The sequence below is a fragment of the Dermacentor variabilis genome, chromosome 4 (genome assembly GCF_050947875.1).
Source record: "Dermacentor variabilis isolate Ectoservices chromosome 4, ASM5094787v1, whole genome shotgun sequence".
Lineage (NCBI taxonomy): Eukaryota > Metazoa > Arthropoda > Arachnida > Ixodida > Ixodidae > Dermacentor > Dermacentor variabilis.
The window spans coordinates 189091138-189098774 of record NC_134571.1 but is presented as its reverse complement, the minus strand read 5'-3'; positions in this window follow the sequence as shown (position 1 = coordinate 189098774).

The window sequence follows — 7637 nt, the reverse complement described above, 5'->3', positions numbered from 1 at the left end:
CGGGATACTGAATACAGCTTTCAGGCGACTAAAGACGAAACTGCATCACTCCCGGTGGTACGCATGTTTCAACAGAATCTTCCTATTGTCGTAACGGCTGGTGCTTGTCGTGTTGGCCTTGGAGCCGTCCTCAAGAAAAATTGCGGAAATGAGCTCTTTACAGTAGCTTTTGCATCTCGTACGTCATCTCCCGCAGAACGATGGTACTCCGTGGGCGAACGGGAAGCATTGACGTCACTGTTTTCATGTGAACATTGGCATGTTTACTTGTGGGGTAGATAGTTCACCCTACGAACTGATCAAGCTCTGGTCACATTACTATCTTCAAAGGATTCTGGACGGCGTCCATTAAGGATTTCAAAATGGAGTGCAAGATCACTATCTTACAGTTTCAACATTGAGTACTGTAAACGTGACCAAAATGTCATCGCAGACGCATTATCGCGCCTAACTGTTCCTCCCATATCTGAACCAGCATTAGACGAGCAAATAGTGTCTTTGGTTTCGGAATGTATTACAAAGGAAGAGTTCCAAGCAGCTACACAGGCAGATCCGATTTGCTATGCAATAAAAGAAAAAAATAGTAAAAGGATGGAGAAATGCGGCGCATCTTCCGCCACAATTACAGGCGTATGCTGGTGTACAGTGCGAATTGTCCTACGTGGATAATCTGCTTCTCCAAGGTGAAGGTATCATTCCTCCTGCTTCCTTGCGTCAGAAACTCCTGTCTAGTGCTCATGAGATTCATTTAAGCATCACTAAAACAAAGCTCAGACTGAGAGGCACCTGCTGGTGGCCTAACATGGATAGACAAGTTGAGGAACTTGTGGGAAACTGCTTTGTGTGTCAACGAGCAGGTAAATCTGCCAAATCGTCTTTTGTTTTGTTACAACCTGTCAAATGGACATTAAGACCATGGGAAAAATTAGCCACAGACATAATAGTCCCTGTTGATTGTGCTGCACAGGATGTACGTTTTGTTTTCGTCATTGTTGACTATCATTCCAAGTGGCCTGAAGTTGCTTTTATGCCTTCAGCCGCATCCGAAGCCATCATGCGCATTCTTACGGCTATATTCAGTAGAAGAAAATTTCCTGATGCTATAGTGCCCGAGCATGGATCACAATTTGTTTCTGCAGACTTTCAGAACTTCCTGAAGGAGAGAGGCATTAAGAATTTCTTGTCATCTCTTTACTGCCCACAAGCCAATGGCCAGGTAGAGATTTAACCGTGTCCTTAAAGAGTTCATACAGACTGCTATTTTGGAACAGCAAGACCTCAGGTTGGCGCTCTTAGAATACTTCGCAATTTACAGGTTTTCTCCGTACATGACTACCGGTATGATGCTCCAAAGTCAACCACGAACTCACCTGGACGTCGCAAACATGCCTCCAATTCATCCTGAATTTGCTTCTTCGAAGCTGCGCCAGGTAGTACAGAATAGAGTACGTCAATAACAGGAAAATACCAAAAAGTATGTAGATCTTCGTCGCGCAATCGAATTTTCTCAATTTCAGCCAGGCGATCTTAGAGTACGTACCTCACGTATATCTGGTCCTAAATACTCCCGTCCGTTCAAGATTTAGCGTAAAGTAGGTCGAAATACTTTCCAGTATGAAAATGGCAAGAATTGGAATGCTTCTAAACTGGTGAAGCACACGGTACGTCAGGGTGAGACTACAAATGAAAGGAGTAATTTCAATGCCGACACATCCCGTGATATAGTTTTCCACCTTTTCTTGCAGTTTCTACTGGTACCCATTTTCTTGCTGCATCCACTTCATTACAACCGCCTGTTTCACCCCCGTGACCGGGTTCATCCCAGGCATAACGCTATCCTGAACTTCCATTCGACACTCCTAACCAATACAGCTCCTGAAGGCACTCAGGACACCCACACAGATTTTAGTTCCTGTGCGAGTAACAATTTATATGATCCTACTGTATGCAACTAGAACCAGTCCTGCGTAGGTCTACACGTCATAAACAACGTCAGGTACCTCAGATTACTCAAGGGTGTTCCATGCCGACGTCTTCCACTGTATCTCGTCAAAATAAGAGCCCTGCAACCAAATTATCGTCCAAACTTCTAATGCCTAGAGTGAACGTTTTCGGCTTATTCCCCTATCAACAGGGAAACCACCACACGGCCTCCTCCCGGTTCACTTCCCGCACGCGGTGACAAACTTTTGTGTCATGTTCACGGCCGAAATCAAGTCGCCGCGCGCGGTTTTTTGCGCGTATGCCCTAGTAAGGATGTGCCAGATGACACACGGTCAAACAGAAGAAAGAAAGACTCCTGTTCGGTGGGTAGCTATCAGAAAGCAATGCTCCAAGTGATTCATCAGTAATCTTAATTCGAATGAAGATCAATTGTCCCGTCGGCGATATTACCATGTTGCTTTATTTCCGGTTGCTGATACCTCCTAAAGCTGTTCTTCATCGCAAACGTATGTTCCTTTTGTGAAATTACCTAAAGTGTGCAAGTGCAATACCGAACGAGTCTGAGTTCGTTACTGAACCTGCTTTTACATTTTGTTTGCTACCAACCGATTATTGACAATGGTCACCGTCGAAAGCTTTCAAAGCAAGAGAAAAATAGAATTGTCGACTTCCGAAACGGCCACGCTGGCACAACGTCCTGACGGTGTAGCAGTGAGAGAACCAAGGCAAAAAATAGTATAGAAAAGTCCAGAAAGAGCAGGGATGGAAGAGACAGTAGAGACAAGAAGGAATGATTAAATAGACCATCAAGTGATGCTGTCAGAAAAGTCGGATTCCAATTTCATATATCACAGCAATGTCTGAAGAAGGCGCCATATCAAGTATTGACTACAGAGATATGGAGAAAGGTTCGTTATCAGCGAAAGGCTGACAGGTCGGCCTCAAATAATCCATGTCAGTCAGCCGCTCAGAATTAGGCTCAGAGGGGCGGAATTTAACAACAAAAAAGGGAACAGGGATTTACTTTCCACAATCGTGATATGATTATGAGGCACGTGGCAGTGGGAGATTGTTGATTAATTTGATCATCTGGTGTTTTCTTTAATGTACACCTAAATCTAAGCCAACGGGTTCTTTTGCATTTCGTCCCCCCAAAATGCGGCTGCCTCTGCCGGTTTCGAAGCCCCAACCTCCAGCTTAGCAGTTTAACGTCGTAGTCAGTGGGCCATCGGGGCGTGGTTGGGGACATGCATTGCGACTGGCACACTGATGGATATAAATTAACAAAAGAGCCTCACCCTTTGGTGTCACGGATTAATCCATGCGTCCTCCGTGCAGCCGAGTTGGACGGCAGCATCTTCTTCGCCGGCGCCTGGACACAGAAGTGCCTGGACATCGGTGAAGCGTGCGCCGTCGAATCGGCCGCCCGTCACCACCCAGGAATGTGGGTCGTACTCTTCCTGGACGGTCCCGACAGAGATGGCGGCAACGGCAGAAGCGACGGAGGAGGGGCAGGGGTGGCCGCCGATCAGTGCCGGACGCTAGAGGCACTGCTGGACATGAACAACGTCCACGTCAGGCGCCTCAGCCTCGACGAGCTGTTCGCACGGACGCCCCTCAAGTGAGCCTCGTTGAGGACACCGTGAAACAACACTCTTGCCCACTTGTCTCCCTGCGTTTTACGGCGCGAGAGAAACGCAAAGTCTAAGCTTCGAAACGACCTAATTTTAAGAAACAATTGAACTAAGCTTTGAGGCAGAGAAAAAATGCAGATGCCACGGTTATCTTCTATTCTGCTTCGTCTATCCAAGCAGTTATCGCTTAACGGGTCCTGCAACATGCACTCTTCAAACGTAAGAAATACATTTGAATAAATGCCAAAGAGAGGTTTAAAGGATGAGCTGGACGCGTTAACAACCACCGCTTCCCCACTACTCCGCTTCATGCTTAGCGTGCAACGCCGTGGAAGCTGCAAAAAAAAAAAAAAAAACTTCGGTCATCAAAATGCATCGCTCTGCGCCAACAACCAACGCGAACTGTGCGATTATGCGCGTAGAGCTGCGTCAAGGGGCTAAATGAAAACAAGCAACCAAAAAATAAATATACGCAAAAAACAACAAAAAGCGAAATAATCTGAAGAACCTATTAGCAGCCGTATTACACAGCTTCTTTACATTTAAGGAATAAAAATTGGAGGACGCTTAAGCTTCGCCTTCAAGAGTGGAACGCGACAGCGTTCCCGTCGACCCGCCAAGGGGTGTAAGACAATGGGCTACGGCGCAGCGACTACGCGCCCCGCATCGGACGCGGTGAGCGTCGAGCAACGCAGCGTTCGGCGCGACAACGAAATGTGCGCTGAGCAAGCGACGCACGCCTGAGCCTTAGAAACACCGCGTATCTAAGGCAACACCGCGTTCACTAGAGGCGCTTTTGTACCACTTTGAAGCATCGAACTCGTGGCTCAGTGGTAACGTCTCCGTCTCAGACTCCGGAGACCCTGGTTCGATTCCCACCCAGCCCATCTTGGAAGTTGCTTTTTATTTATGAAGTGCCTGCCGTGATTTATCGCTCACGGCCAACGCCGCGGACGCCGACACCGACACCGACGCCGACGACACCGGCTTTTCTGCGACACGAGCTCCTTAACGCTATCGCGTTAAAACTTCAGTAAGTCAATACTAAGCTTAAATAAAGGACATTTTCGCATAATTGCTGAAATAAACTTAAAGGAATGTCACGATTATGCGACGCAAATGCTTAGCGCGTTAGCTCTGGTATAATTGCTGAAATAAACTTAAAGGAATGTCACGATTATGCGACGCAAATGCTTAGCGCGTTAGCTCTGGTGGGTGTGGGTTAAACTAGCGCGCCTCGATGTCAGCGCCCCCTCCGCCGTTCGGTGTGGCGACGCCCTTTGGCGAAGTCCGCACCGCACCGCCACCATATTGTGTCGGAGCTGTTGAAGCTGAAGTGCCTAGCGCAAAAGTAGACGCGGGGCACAAAAGGGCGACAAGGACAAGCGGCGCGTTCGCCCTTGTCGCCCTTTTGTGCCCCGTGTCTACTTTTGCGAAAGCCACTTCAGCAATGGAATAGCAACTAGCACGGTCTCACACGCTGCTTCTGTTGAAGCGGCCGTACGTGTACGTGAATTATTTCGCGCGGCACGGTCGTATTGCCTGGTGCTTATATCAACGATGCTGCGCACGTGATCACCAAGTTCATTTTTCCGGTTCGCGACATTGGTTGAAAGGAGCTTGGCAATTTTATCGCAAAAGCACTCCGTTATGTCCTTTTGCGGCGCACCTTTGTGTACCGTCTTAACGTATAAATCACACCCATGTCTTACATTTGGCAGCGATCCCGAATGCCGAATCCGAGCGATGATTCTTAAATTTGTGTCTTCGTGGGAGACGGTCTTCAGGAAGTTTTCTGCTGCACAAGACGTTTGCTCTCTAGTGGACCAGAAAATCTGAGAAACGAAAACCTGAGAAAAGAAAAGAGAACAGAAAATCTGACAAAAGAAAACCTGACGAGAAGCCTGCTCATACTCACCGTGACATTTCCAACAATCCCTTGCACTGATCGTCCAAATGATAGGAAAATGTTGTCGGGGAGCGTTGTCTTATTGAAGCTCAGCATCTGTAGTGGTTTTATCAGTCATATGTAAAGGGTGAGATCGAATTTGGAAGTGAAACCACCGTAGGTGTATATTTGAACTGATTTGTTCTGATGTCCATATTAGGCATATAAACTTGAGCTTTGATAAAGGGAAAATCAGACATCCACCTGTTCGTAGCAATTGCTACAAAGGAAACCCATACGGGTTCCTCGAAAGAAAAGCCTCAGAGTCGAAGAAAAATTCGTCCTGGTCCAGGACTCGAACCCGGGACCACCGCCTTTCCGGGGCAGCCGCTCCACCATCTGAGCCAACCAGGCGGCTAGCAGATGGCAGGGCGAAGTCGAATTTGTCGACAACACACGAAGCAAAGGCAAGTGTTTGACGTAGTAGTTCTGCGGAAACCCGCAAGGTGGAGAGAAGTAATTGATAAAGGGAAAATCAGACATCCACCTGTTCGTAGCAATTGCTACAAAGGAAACCTTGCAAGTTTCCGCAGAACTACTACCTCAAACACTTGCCTTTGCTTCGTGTGTTGTCGACAAATTCGACTTCGCCCTGCCATCTGCTAGCCGCCTGGTTAGCTCAGATGGTAGAGCGGCTGCCCCGGAAAGGCGGTGATCCCGGGTTCGAGTCCTGGACCAGGACGAATTTTTCTTCAATTCTGAGGCTTTTCTTTCGAGGAACCCGTAGGGGTTTCCTTTGTAGCAATTGCTACGAACAAGTGGATGTCTGATTTTCCCTTTATCAATTACTTCTCTCCACCTTGCGGGTTTCCGCAGAACTACTACGTCAAACACTTGCCTTTGCTTCGTGTGTTGTCGACAAATTCGACTTCGCCCTGCCATCTGCTAGCCGCCTGGTTAGCTCAGATGGTAGAGCGGCTGCCCCGGAAAGGCGGTGATCCCGGGTTCGAGTCCTGGACCAGGACGAATTTTTCTTCAATTCTGAGGCTTTTCTTTCGAGGAACCCGTAGGGGTTTCCTTTGTAGCAATTGCTACGAACAGGTGGATGTCTGATTTTCCCTTTATCAATTACTTCTCTCCACCTTGCGGGTTTCCGCAGAACTACTACGTCAAACACTTGCCTTTGCTTCGTGTGTTGTCGACAAATTCGACGTCGCCCTGCCATCTGCTAGCCGCCTGGTTAGCTCAGATGGTAGAGCGGCTGCCCCGGAAAGGCGGTGGTCCCGGGTTCGAGTCCTGGACCAGGACGAATTTTTCTTCAACTCTGAGGCTTTTCTTTCGAGGAACCCGTATGGGTTTCCTTTGTAGCAATTGCTACGAACAGGTGGATGTCTGATTTTCCCTTTATCAATTACTTCTCTCCACCTTGCGGGTTTCCGCAGAACTACTACGTCAAACTTGAGCTTTGCTTTGTCTGTGCTCTCTTGTTTGTGCGCATGGTCTCCTATGGCTTCAGAGAGCGTGAATGTGTTGGTGAGCTGCCTTGAACTACATTTTGGTTTTCGTTGTCTTCTTCTGCTTTTACTGAAGTGACAGCTTCCGAAATTTAAAAAAAATCAGCTGAGGCCGATAGCGCACTTCTTGTCCTTGAACTGGCATATTCGAAGAGGCGGGCAATAAGAGTATAAAAAATCAAAACAGGTATTCAAATATTAAAATTGTTACTTCTTTTCTTCAGACATGTACCAACCAGCCTAAGTTAGCACATTAGTGCAGTAAAATAATCTAAGTAAGTTCACAATTATTCATTTTGTGGCACATATTGCAATTTGCGAATTGTAGCTGGTGAGATTGCAAAACGTATCCACTTGAAATGAATGTCCAGGATGATACCAGTTTCGGGATATTTCCCGTAGTTTGGGAAGAAATAAGAGGGCGTCCCAGTTACTCTTGTGATTCAACGCATCAAAGCGAATTTTGTTTTAAAAGTAAGTGGAACAGCAGTGCATTTCTACGGTCAGTTTGATGACGTGCCTATCCGATCTGGCGTCATTCTAGAAATCCATTCGAAAAATTAAATTATGGGGTTTTACGTGCCAAAACTACTTTCTGATTATGAGGCACGCTGTAGTGGAGTACTCCGGAAATTTCGACCACCTGGGGTTCTTTGA